The sequence below is a fragment of the Acomys minous genome, assembly GCF_964271855.1.
Source record: "Acomys minous genome assembly, chromosome: 14".
Classification (NCBI taxonomy): Eukaryota; Metazoa; Chordata; class Mammalia; order Rodentia; family Muridae; genus Acomys; species Acomys minous.
Window position 1 is genome coordinate 92,288,830 of NC_140496.1, and position 14,575 is coordinate 92,303,404.

Below are 14,575 nucleotides of genomic sequence, written 5' to 3' on the forward strand. Positions count from 1 at the left end.
TTCTATCTAGTATCCATCTATGACACCCGTTGTTTGTCGTATTCCTTTCTAGGATATAAACTTAACAGAAAGCCTTTGTTTTGCTCGTGATGCACGAATACACACAAGAGTCTACAACAGCAGGCCCTCAGATACCTTTGAAAATGTGAACCAGCGATTTCAAATGTCCCCTTTGGAAGTAGTTCTGTGCTGGCGAGGTTGGTGGAGGGGTTTTAAGCTAGGAAGGTTAAAGAAGTTAAGTATGGCCCCCAACAAACTTGTGCTTGCATAGACTCTCAGGTAAGGAATAGAAAATCAGCAACAACAGAACCTTCCTGGGCTGGGGAGCTGGTCCATTGTGGAAAGCACTCGCTGTACTAACATGAGAGTCTAAGTTTAAACCTCCAGAATCCACATAGAGCCTGGTGTTGCAGTGCCCTGCTACAAACTTATTCCTGACATGGCTAGTAAGGACCCAGTCTTCACTGGCTATGTCAGGAAAGAGTCACATTCTTTGAAGCATCAACAGAGAGAAAAATAAGTTCCCTTTACTAACTCTGATTGCCTTTCCTAATTTCTCTACGAGGTTCCTGCCTTGAAACTTCCACCCTGAGGGACAGACAGGAGGAAGGAGGAAAAGGAACCAGGGAGCTCTTCGCTGCACACCCTCTCGCTCACTCTCCTCATCTCAGAAGTGACAAAGCGGCCCCTCAGCCAGGAGCATCCAGGAATCACTGTGGCTTTGCCTTCTGACCTCTCTGAACCCTCAGCTAGTGGAAGGCAGCGGAGATTCTGGATCCCACATGTGTCGGTTTGTCCTCAAGCATCAGAACACCTCATCAGGGTCTAGCAGCTGGGATAAAGGGTAGAAAGATGTTAAGTCATATTGCAGCCTGCGATCTTGAGTCGCCAGAGAAAACATGGGTTTTTTAAAGTGTCCCTACCTTGTAAACTGCTTCAAAAGTCACATGTCCTGATTCCACCTCCAAGAAAAATGCACCTTGTACCTAAAGCACCATCAGTAGAGTGAATCAAACCACTCTCTACGAGTATCAGGGTGAATCAGGTGTCACTAGGGAAAAGTGAGCTCCCAAGAAGCATGTTGGGACATTCCAGGAAGCACCGAGTCCTTTGGGGTATTGTAGGAAATATTGATGTGCAAATTTTAGTAGATCTCTCTTCACGCGTCTAAACAGGCACACGCCCACACTACAATTAAATTGAGAGCTCATTTTCCTGAACTCACAGAAGGGATATAAAAAGCAGAGACAGGAGGCTGGTCTAAATTGGATACTGTTTCCTTCGTGCCTTTTAAAGACTCTGTACCTCCCTGGGGTTTTTCCACCTTTGCAACCAGTTTTCCAAAACTCTAAACTGTTTGCCTCCATATTTTTGGCCTTAAATGTGGTGGAAGTTAAAAAATAAAATACTACTGTTTTTTAAACCCACCAGAAGCCAGAAGACACTGTTTCAAAACAGTAGGCCCCAAAGATGATGCAACCTCCACTACATTTTAGTTGCAGGCTAGACTGGCATACAGAAAATCAGATAGAGGAAAAGAATGTGAGAAAAGGAAGAAATACAAAGTATTTGGTCATCAGTATTCTCAGAACATCCACTGAGTGCCAAGGAATGGAAATAGATAATTATTTATTTTAGGAGAGAAATATATGACAAACCATCTAGACACCGTTGTTTCCTTTTTCTGTCAGCAGATAATGTGTTAATGATAAACATTCTGAGATAGTTTCTTACAGGCTGAAGAGACATTGGCCTGAAGAAAGTTTGAATAATCTAATTATGCACTTTCCCGCAAGAAGGTAAATTTTCAGATAGCCATAAAAGCGATTTAGAGATGATAAGGAGGAATGAGGGAGTCCCATGTTTATAGTAAGTAGTCAAAGGTGTTGAACTTACTGAAAATCAAACTCTCCCTGCAAACTAGACAAAACTGGGTCCTGGGCCCTATTCTTCTAGCCATCAGCTCTCTAACATTGGGGAAGATTCCCCATCCTGGGATCAGTGTTGTGATTTTTTTAATTAAAAGATTTTGTTATATCTTAAAATCAACTGAAATTACTGGGTAAACCATGCATAGCCCCCTAGGACACAACCAGTCCTAAAGACTGTGCTACAACACATACAAAATAATGAATGGCCACTCTTTCTCTGTCAAAGTCAAGTCAAAAATATTAATGTTTTATCTTCATTCTATATGTGTGAAAGAGAAATAACCTTATTAAGTTCACTTTAGTATATTGCTCAGTTATTCTGTTTTTGCTATTGCTATTGTTGATGACTCCCTATTCCAAATTCATGGTTAAATTTTAGTGTGTGTGTGTGTGTGTGTGTGTGTGTGTGTGTGTGTGTGCGCGCGCGTGCGTGCAAGCGTGCACACGCGCATAGGAGAAATATAGTATAAGTAGGATTTGATACTTTCCAAGGTTTCAGGCTTCCAGGAAGCATCTTAGAAAGTATCCCCCAGACCATGAGCAAGTAGGGACTAATGTATTTCTTTTTCAATATTTTTTATTTTGAAAACTCCATAGTGTTTAAACCAGGGCTTTACAATGTATCTTAAGGGAAAGAAAACCAAAACATACATGTTCATATTAACAAGACATGGTACATGCCTATAATCTCAGAGCTTGGTAGAAAGAGGCAAGAAGACCAAGAGTCAAAGTTTGGCTTTCTACATAGAGAGTTTGAGGCCATTATAGATTCCATTATTGTCTGACTCAGAAAAAAAGCAAAAGAAAACTAGATGAGTTTCATGTGTTTGCAGGACAGGCATTTGTGTAAAGTGTGTGAAATGAAGGGTTCTAAGGCCCCTCTCTCCACATTTATTGAGGTTGTTGTTGTTGTTGTTGTTGTTGTCATTGTTGTTGTTGTTCTCATCTCTCATCTAACTCGTTCATTTTTTTAAATGAGATTTAAAAACTATAAGCAATCTAATATTTTAGGATTTACAGTGCACCCACTGTGCGTAGTGACCATGCATTAGGACCTAAAACTAAGAGCACTGAGAGTCCTTTTTCTAAAGGGCTGGAAGTGCATGGGTAGGGCCTGCAGCATGCAGCCTTGGGAAGACAGCCACTTCTCAGTGAGAAGGTGGGGCTCCCAGGCTGGGAGCCCTAGAAAGCCAGCCTCGGAAGTAGCTAGTGCAGAGTTTGCACCACTGTTGAGTGGAGAGCGGGCACTGACTCTGACATGAACTCTGGTGCCCCATATTTGACCACTTCCCCTTGGTGGAGAGGCCTGGTAGCACTCAGAGGAAGGGGAAGCAGGCTACCAAGATGAGACTTGAGAGGCTGTGACCATATAATGGAGGAGGAGGTCCCCCTCAGTCACAGACATAGGGGAGGAGAATAGGGTAAAAGCAGGAGGTAGAGAGGAATGGGAAGATACAAGGGATGGGATAACAATTTAGTTGTAATCTGAGTAAATTAATTAAATAAAAAAAATTAAAGGATCACAAGATAAAATCCCCTTCCTTTCTGGTTTTAGCAAGGGCTACTTTGTGATGACATTTTGGAACAGGTTGCCATGGACTAAGAGACTCAACAAACAAGACTGTTGGTTCTGACATAAACAAAAACCAACAATAGCATCAGAAAATGTATGAGTTAGGCTTTTTGTTGTTCTTCCCCCATATCTAAGAAAAAAGTAAATAAAAAAACAACAAAATAGTAGAAGATATTTATCTGTGCCCATGGTTTAAAAGTATCAGCTCATGGTCAGATAGCCATGCCATCTCTGTACCCAGTTAAGGCAGAACATCATGAGAGAGTGTGGAGGACAAAGATGACCATCTCCTAGTGACCGGAAGCAGAAAGGTGAGGGGCCCAGAACAGGATATGCCTTCAAAGCTATGCCCCAGTACCCTACTCTTTCTAGGGAGGCTCTTCCTCCTAAGGCTTCCAGCTCCTCTAAAAATAGTGCCAAGACTAGCACATGAGCTTCTGGGGGATGCCTCATAGTTAGACCACAAAATAAGGGGGTCTGTGGCATCTTATGGGGTCCCTTGTGCCCATAAGAAGACCAACTGTGCTATGTAGACCAGATTTCTTTTAGGAAAGGAGACATTGTCCATGGGGGAAAATGACCTATCTTTACAAAGTCAAGTTTTAGAAAACTTTTAGAAAATTATCTAATGCTATATTTCTTCTAGAAATGAATCCAACTGGTTACTTAATCACTGTGCCAACTATTCCTATTAGGTTGTGAATCATTCATTGTTCTCATCTTTTCTTTCAATGTTTTTAAATATCAGTGAAACACTGAATGAGTGTGGTAGCCCAGTTGCCATGAACTTACCTATCTTTCTTGGCCCTCTCTCCAGGACAGGATAGTTGCAAGTTTAGTAAGTGCAAAAAGGCCCCTTTTATTTTGCTTTTTATCTAAGCTCAACGTTACCCATAACCTAGATTCCAGAAAGTAGTTTTGACATTTTTTCTAGGTCATGGTGATTGACAGTAAAATGAAACTATAGCAGATACCCCTTGAACATGAATCAACAAACCAAAATATCATAGGTTTTACATTCCTAATTCAAAGGTCAGGGATTCTGAGAAGGTCAGTGAGCTAACACAAAGGCAAAACTTCTTCCTTCTCTTATGTTAATTCTTTGACCTAACCTAAAACAGCTCTTATCCCATCAAAAAATATCCTGAATATGCTTATTTTTAAAGGGTAGATAGACAAATGAAAATGTATCCTCTAATGTATCCATTTTATAAACAACATACAATCTAAAATGTTCTTTGCCAGAGGTAGTAAAACAAGCAATTCCAAACTACACCAGGTCATTCAGTCTCGGGAAATGTTGCCAACAAAGCAAAAATAGAATTAGGGTTTAGGCCATTGACAGGGCCTCAACTGGCTACACCATCTCGAGTAGCAATCTCTTGTCAAATATGCCTGATGTATATAAGTTGTATTTCTAATAACAAGTAGAATTTCCAACAAGAACAGGTTTGTGTCATTATTGGAGAAGCACAGGCCTCACTCTGCTTATTTACAGGTACAAATCTGGTTTGGAGGATCATGGCCAGGCAGAAACTCTTGAGACACAGCAAGCCAGAATGCTAACCAGGTAAGGTCTTTAACTCCACCCAGAACATATTCAGTTCAATTTGTTGTTAAAATCAATTCTGTGCAAAACCCTCTCTTTAAAAATATATTTTATTAATTCTCTTAGAATTGTATGCAATGTATTTTGAACATATTCACCCCTCAATTGCTTGTTTTACACCCGCCCCCAAACCTTCCCATCCAATTCTCAGATACCTTTTTTTTAGCCCCAGCTTATGTTGTCCAGTTAATGTTTGGATTGGGGTCTCCCTGACTCCTCTTCTCCGAGCCACTATCAAATGCTAACACCTTCTCAGTGAGATGATAGGATTATGTGTCCAACTTCCCCACACTGGCCAGAGCTGCACTAGACTCTCTTAATAGTCTTTTATTGACACCTTTCTGATGTTTCCAAGGAAGTTACAATGGATGCACCATTGAAGATGCATGCTGTAGACTTTTTTTGTTATTGTTGTTGTTTTATGGTATTGCTTTTCCAGTGGAGTTGCATTAAGCAACTATACTGTAAACAGTATACCAACTAGAATGAGCTAAGGGATTCTCAGATAGCTAGCGAAATGTGATTTTGGGATCTATTTCCAGAGGCTAGTGGCATTTGCATTGGTAGGAAAAATATACAGCCTCTTAATGTGAGCAGTGGCAATATAGTATGTGTAGACCCAAAGATGAATGAAAAGGGGGAAGAAAGATAAGTAAATTCTCTCACTCTTGAAGCTGGAACAACTATATGCTGTTGGCCATTACCACTTCAGGATTCTCAGACCTTTAGCCCCAATCTGAGACTTGCAGCATCAATCCCTCTGATTCTTGGAATTGTAGATTCACAATGAATTACACTACCAATTTTTCTGGTTCTCCAAGATCCAGATGGTATTTTGTGGACTTCTCAGCCTCTATAGTCTAGTTACCTGATTCTTTCTTGTAAGTCTCCATATGCAGATAGATAGATGATAGATAGATAGATAGATAGATAGATAGATAGATAGATAGATGATATATAATGGATGATTATGATACATAGATGATATAGGCAGATGATAGATAGATAGATAGATGATAAATAATATAAGATAGGTAGGTAGGTAGATAAATAGGTAGACAGAGAGATGATAGATAGATAATAGATTAGATAGATAGATAGATAGATAGATAGATAGATAGACAGATAGATATCAGAAATATACATATGTCACATGTCTGTTGGTGCCTGAGGAGGTCAGAATAGGGTGTCAGATCTCCCTTAATCTGGAGTAATAGTTGGTTAGTGGGAATTCTCAGAATTGAACTCAAGTCCTCTGGAAGAGCAGCAACTGATACTAACCACTGAGCAATCTCTCCAGTACCTCAAATTTTTTTCAAAAGATTTTTATAGCTGGAATGGTAGTGTATGCCTATAATCCTGAAACTAAGGCAGAACAGGGGATATCCAGTTCTGGTTCATCCTGGAAAACAATAAGTAAAGCTGACATGCACAAGATTTTGTCTCAAGAGAATAAATGAAATTTTCCAATCCTCATATATGTACAAAGTAGATATAATTCTCCTCTTGGGGAAGATATAGAATGTTATAGTCCTATATTTCTTAATGTGACCCAAACAGTAAGCCATCTGTGAAGTTTTATACTTTTTACTAGCCATGCATTTAATAGGCACATGAAGACACCTGTGAGATCAGTTTTAGTAATATACTTTATTTAGCACAATAGATCCAATATTTTACCATTTCAATGTGACCAATATAAAACTATTAATTAGATATTTTGCATTCTTCATGTTCTACTAAATCTTTGGAAGTCGGCCTGTGTTTTCCTTGTCTTTCTCACTGAACTGGTTGCATAGTAAAGTCCCCCACTGTCATAGTGTATCTAGGGACTATTGAGCCAGACTGAGCTGAGCTAGAATTTTCACCAATGTGTAATTATACACACAGACACATGGAAACACACATGCAAATGGAAACACATACAACACACACCTCATACTCCATAGCAACATTCACAGCATGAGGCATTTAACTGCACTCAGTTAAAAAAAAAAACAATAAATGACAAGAGGTGATGAGACAAGCTGATCCCTGGGGCTCACTAGTCAGCCTGCCTAACCTTATCAGCAAGCCCTGAGAAACCCTGACTCAAAACAACAAAGTGGACAATGACTGGACTTTGACATCTGAGGTTTACTTTTGGTATCCACATGGACACACACACACACACACACACACACACACACACACACCACAAACAAGCACATACATGAACATATATGCATGCATATGCTCTAAAAATAATGAAAATTGGAATGCACATATGTTAGTATATGCTTATATTTCCATATGTGAGAAAGACTCATGAAAACTAGGAAATGTGAATTTAATAAATTCTGTTATTTCCTATTTAGTACAATAGTAAATTTTCCCTATGTGGTGGGCAGCACAAAGAAATGAAAATAATCCAGTGACAGAAATCAATAAAATGGTTCAAGATCTGAAGATTAAAATGTAAACAAAAATAAAAGCAAGAACTGAGGAAAGCCTGGAAAGAACTTAGGGAAGAAAATACGAACAGAAGAGGTAAGCATCTTCAACATAATACAAGACACAGAGGAAAAGAATCTCAAGTACAAGTGTAAAAGATACAACAGAAGAATTTGTTGCAACCATCATAGAAAATGTTAAATCTAAAAAATTCTTGAAACAAAACACCCAAGAAATCAAGGACACCATGAAAAGATGAAAATAAGAAAAATAAGAATTGAGGATAGAGAATATACCAGTCTCTAAGGCCCAGAAAAATATTTTCAACAAAATCATAGAAGAAAACTTATAGAATTAAAAAGTAGATTATTGGTCTACTAGCCTCAAATATTTTACATTGGTATTGTAGATTGATAGAAATTTAAGACCATTTTATTCAACTTTTGCTTTATGTATTGTATATTGTATGTTGATAGAAACTTAAACTGTATATTGTATGCTGGTTAAACTTAAGATCATTTTGTTTGACATTTACTTAATGTATTATACATGTGCAACTCATTTGAAAAGGTGAAAACTAACTGTAATAATCTGTTCAGAATGGTCTGAGATAAAAGTTGGTAGTTAGACACCTATAAATCTTACTAGATACTAAATTACTTAATTACAGAATAAGCTTTATTTAGTTTCTTGTATATGTTTTCAAAGGAATAGATAGATACATAGATGGTCTTCAAACACTTTAGAGATCCATAGAATATTTATTACACTGCACAAAACTAAAATTCAAGTGGATTAGAGACCTCAACATAAAGCCTGACACATTAAATCTGTTAGAAGAAAAAATGGGGAAGAGCCTTGAACTCATTGGCACAGGAGACAACTTCCTAAACAGAATACCAATGGCTCAGGCCCTATGATAAACAATAAATGGGACCTCATGAAACTAAAAAGCTTCTTTAAGGCAAAGGGCACTGTCAATAGAACAAAATGACAGCTAGAGACTGGGAAGAGATTTTCACCAACCCTACATCTGATGAAGGGCTAATATCCTAAATATATAAAGAACTCAAGAAATTAAACATCAGCAAACCAAATAACTCTATTTGAAAAATGAGGTACAGAGCTAAACAGAGAATTTTCAACAGAGGAATATCAAATGACCAAGAAACACTTTTTAAAAAATGCTCATTGTCCTTAGTCATCATGGAAGTGCAAATCAAAATGACTCTGAGCTTCCATCTTACACCCATCAGAATGGCTAAGATCAAAAACTCAAGTGACAGCACATGCTGGTGAGGATGTGGATATTAGCCCAACATAGATGTCCTCTGAGAGACTCCACCCAGCAGGGGATTGTGACAAATGATGAAATTCCCAGCTAGACTCTGGGCAGAACGCTGACAGTGGCATTGAAGAGTAGGGCAATGGAAGGACCCAGAGGGTTCAGGAGCCTCACATGGAGACCTTCAAGGCTGGCAGATCTGTACCCAGGGAAGCCTGCCCAAACTGTTGCACCAACCAAGGATAATGCATGCAGTGAACCTAGATCCCTGTTCAGATATAGCAAATGGACAGCTCATTCTCCACAGTTGTGGCAGGAGCAGGTACTTCCTCTGATATGAACTCTGTTGCCTGCGATTTGATCACTTCCCCTCTGGCAGGGAGGCCCACCCCAGGGAGGAATGGGATGCAGGCTCTCCAGATAAGACATGGTGTGCTGTGGTCAGATGGCTGGGGAGAAGTGACCCCTGTCAGAGAACTAGGGGAGGGGAATAGGGCATAATAGGGATGGAAGGTTGGAACGGGATAACCATCGTGATGTAAGATGATTAAATTATAATAAATAAATGAATGAAAAAAATATTTTTAGAATTTCAAAAAAGTAATATATAAGCAATTTCTAAGTTGACTCTATATTTTTTAAGCACAACTTCCAAGAAAGCAGCTTTAAAACTTACTAATTTGAAGATATTTTATGTATGTTTTTTCATAAGTGTTATTTATGCTGGTGATAGATATAAATACTATCAATCTTAGTTCACAGACAGTTGAGCAAAGAAGCAATATTGCTGCTTTGTTATTCACTGTTTATTTTCTGATGCTTGGTTTTTGTGCAGCTGCAGAGGAGGAATATGTAAATTAGATGCCACGCCTTCTTCCCTGTCAACAGCTTCACCCCACCAGATGAAGCCAGCACACATCTGAGACCACAAGTTCCTGCAACACTGAGGGCTCACAGGAGTCGGGCAGTCAAGGAGCCTGTGCTCCAGTCATTAGCCAGCCCAAGGCTGCAGCTGAACTGATCATCACCCTTATCCTCAATATCACATCCCGTCTGGGCATTTCTGCTGTCCCATGTGACACTCGGAATACCAAGAATCCTTTCCAAAAAATGAGCAACCTAGCCACATTTTCTAAGGGCTCCTTAGGCTTTGTCTGACCCTTTCCCTCAGGTAACATTGTGTGTGTTCAAGTGAGCTAACTCACATTGCTGGGTATACTTAGAACAAGCACCTCCAACTGAGCTCAGCATCAGCTTCATGGCACAAACTTAACACCTATTGTGCCACTTCATCTTTCACAGGACAAATAAAGAAATCCTGCAAAGGATTTAAGTCAGTGTCACGATGCCCACTTAGGGCAGAGCTGGTGTCTGAACACCTGACTTAGTCTAAAGTCAAATATATACACACTCAAGTGAGCTCTACCTAGTAAGCTCTTAGCATACTGGCCCCTGAGCCAACTGCAGAGTATTTATGTAATCCTATAAGTTAATTTGCTTGGTATCAGTTATTGGTTAACTGAAAAATGATACATCGATCATGTTATATAACCAAATGCCCTTCATCATGCTTAGAGCCCCACTTCATTTCAGCCTCAGTGATTTCTCTCTGCCATCACATTATATACCACCCATAAAACAGTCCCAGTCACAAGCATATTTCAAATCCCAAACGTTTTAGAAGATATTTCATAATACAATTACAGCCGAAGAAATAAGCGCCTGTGTAATGGCATTTACCCGCTTTGGTAAACTCAGAGGTAATAAGATGTGTATATCTTCCTGCGTTAATTCATTTCTTCCTAATTGGCTGTTTCCACTACGACTTGCCACAGATCCTTTAAACACATTCTGCAATGAAAGGCCCTTCATGTGTTGCCTTGTCGCTTTCTACTTTGTTGAGTTGAAACATAACTCAGGATGTTATAGCGCCTCAGGTTTATTGAAATAGGACTTAATTTTTACATAATACAGTCTTTTCTGACAAGCAGGCTGCCTCACAGAGCTGCGTGTAGTTTTATGAGCCAGGCACAATTGCTAGGAACCACACACAATGGATTAGATTCATTAGAGGCATTAAGTCTGTCTTGAAATTATAGAGGCTCAACAGACATATGCCTGGGCGGGAATTCACCTACCTTACCTCCAGGCTGCATTTGCACACAATACATGCTTTAGGATATTTTTATTAATTGGCCTGGAAATTGTCTTATGGGTTTTAAAATAGCTTTAATGGTTTTTTGTTATTCTTTTCAACTAAAATCCCTTACTTTCTAAACTTTGGCTATCATTTGGGCTCTTGTTTAAAAGGAGGTTCTGTTTCAGTGGATATAGGGTGAGGCCTGAGACTGTATTATGCAAATTCCTAAGTGATGCCCATGAAACACACAGTGAGTAGTAAGGCGACAAAATGTCCATTAAAAAATATATTAGAGTGTACATCTCAGTGTTGCTGTCTTACCTGTGTCACCTCTGAGTTCCTCGTTCTGATGCAGTTTGAATATGTCCCCAGAGTTCATCAGCTGGGAAATGAATCCCCAGTGACAGCAGAAAGCATTGATCATCGGGCCTTAGAAGAGGGTTAGGGGTTTAAAGTTTACCGCCTGTATTGTCCTTGGCTGGTGCCTTAGTTTGAGTGGGACCCCTGGGCCCAAATCTGCCTACCATAATGTTCTACTTGTAGGTTTCTAGGACCCTCTGGATCCTTCTACTTTGCTATTCTCCCATGCTTCTCTCATCTAGAGTCCCAATAGGATGTCCTCCTCTCTGTCCCAGTTTCCTGGTAAGTGAAGGCTTTCGTGGGACATGCCCCTTGGGCTAATATGCAGATATAAGTGAGTATATACCATTTGAGTCTTTCTGCTTCTGGGTTAATTCACTCATTATGATCATTTGTAGCTCAATCCATTTATCCACAAATCTCGGGAATTCCTTGTTTTTAATAGCTGAATAGTATTCCATAGTGTATATGTACCACAGTTTCTTTATCCATTCTTCTACTGATGGACACTTAGGCTGTTTCCATGTTCTGGCTATTATGAATAAGGCTGCTATGAACATGGTTGAGCAAATTTTCTTGTTGTGTGCTGGATCTAGCCAATGGTCAGAACATTCTCCACAGTTGAGTGGAGAGTGGGATATGACTTTCTCACATACTCTGGTGCCTCACATTTGACCATGTCCCCTGGAGGGGGAGACCTGGTGGCACTCAGAGGAAGGACAGCAGGTTACCAAGATGAGACTTGATACCCTATGAGCATATACAGGGGGAAGTAATCCCCCTCAGTCATAGTCATAGGAGAGGGGAATAAGGGGAAAATGGGGGGGGGGGAAGAATGGGAGGATACAAGGGAAGGGATAACCATTGAGATGTAACAAGAATAAATTAATAAATAAAATAAATAAACACCAAAAAAAAAAAAAAGAAGAAGAAGAAGGGGGTTAGGTCCTGAGTGTTCCACTTTTACGAGTCAGGGCTGGAGAGGCCTGGTCATCACAAGACTGAGTTCCTAAATGAGGACTGAATCTCTCTCCCTCTCCACTTCCATTCTGTCTCCTTCCTTCTCTCCCGTGCCTTCTCCTTTCCCTGTCCTCCCTCTCATCCTCCCTCATGGGTCTTCTGCCTTCTGCACAGAACAACACAACAGCGGATCTTCCCAGACTCGGGCCCCCACCGACTTTGGATTTCTCAGAATTGAGCACTGTAGGAAGCAAGTCTCTGTTCCAATAGACTATCCGATCTTAGGCATTCTGTCATGGAAACAGCACAGAGTGACTCAATACAATGACGATCTTGTGCTAATTATCATCTACTGTTCTAACCGTAATTCTCCTGGGATAGGGACAATTTTTTTTCTAGCATTCTGTTGTATTTTCAGTGCCTTCTGCAGTTAATACTCAATTCTTATTGAATGTTGATCATCAAATGAATTCCTATGTAAAAAGTGATAAAACTTTTATATATACTACCGAGTTCATAGAAACATCCTCCCAGGTATGTTATCATAAGAATGTCACCAAAACACTGGAGTTTTTTTTTTAAGTTATAGTAAATTTTGTCACTATAATCATAGCTTACATTTTTTAAAATATATCTTATTAATTTATTCATATTAGATCTTAATTGTTATCCCATCCCCTGTATCCTCCCATTCTTCCCTCCCTCGCACTTTCCCCCTACTCCCCTCCCCTATGACTGTGACTGAGGGGGACCTCCTCCCCCTATACATGCTCATAGGTATAAAGTCTCTTCTTGGTAGCCTGCTATCCTTCCTCTGAGTGCCACCAGGCCTCCTCATCCAGGGGACGTGGTCAAATAGGGGGCACCAGAGATCGTGTGAAAGTCAGACCCCACTCTCCACTCAGCTGTGGAGAATGTCCTGTCCATTGGCTAGATCTGGGTAGGGGTTTGAAGTTTACTACACATATTGTCCTAGAAATGATCATAATGAGTGAGTTAACCCAGAAGCAGAAAGACTCAAATGGTATATACTCACTTATATCTGGACACTAGCCCAAGGGGCATGTCCCACGAAAGCCTTCACTTACCAGGAAAGTGGAACAGAGGGGAGGAAATCCTATTGGGACTCTAGGTGAGAGAAGCATAGGAAATGAGAAATAGAAGGATCCAGAGGGTCCTAGAAATCTACAAGAAGAATATTATCATGGGTGGATCTGGGCCCAGGGGTCCTGATCATGGCTTAAATTTACACAGAGCTTTGTTCTCATTACCTGAATCCTCACAACCCTGTTAAGGAAGGCTTATTTTCATTCATGTCTTAAAAAGTAAATTGCTCAAACAGACATGTCCAGTTCCTTGTTCATATTTACCAAGCTATCAAACACCTTTGCTGAGATACAAGCCTAGGCAAATGGGCTTTGTAGCCCATGTACCAAATTCCTGCACGCTGAGATGAACATCATGGAGTCATCCACGGCTTAACTCAGCGTGCTTTACATCTTCAGAATGGCACTTGAAACACCCAAAGGAATCCGGTATCTACTCCACATTTTGGATTCAGGTTCAATCCTGTTCTGCAGTAGCCCCACCAATTTTTTTGCCATGAAATAGTGTGTAGCAGTCATGGGACACAATGCAGATGACAAACACCTAAGACCAGCTCAGGAGATCAGGACACTGAGCTCGTTCATAGAGGGGTACTGCTGACGGGTAGACACCTACATGAGCATGTAGATTGTACAGCTATCAAGAATTCCAGGGCAAGAGATATATCATGCTGGTGCGCTCAAGTTGCAGACTTTGAAAAGTTTTAAGATGTAACTGTAGAAAAATATCAGTGACCCCCTCCATGTTCCTGGTTGACACTGTCTGATACTAGTCACCTGACCTGTGAGCCTTTCTGTGTCATAATAAGGGACTATAGATCTTGTATGCGCTTAAACACATCACTTTTTTTTTTAGGGACAATATATGTCATTGTTTATGACTAGAATAAAAATCATACAACTATTTTGAGCAATATGTCACTATGGTAACAGTTTTTCTGATTATATTTAGAGTTGCAATGCCTTCTGCTCCTGAAAGATATGGCTTTTAACAGCAGGCATTGTGTATTGTACTATATTGTGACTTGTTTTGTTTTATACCAGGTAAGACTTCATGCTAACTTGCCGAATGCAAATCCTGTCACAATATATAGTACAATATCATACTGCATGCACAGTCATCTAGTGGGAATCTCACTGGTTGGAGTGTTTTCAACGACAGTAAAAATGAGTGATAT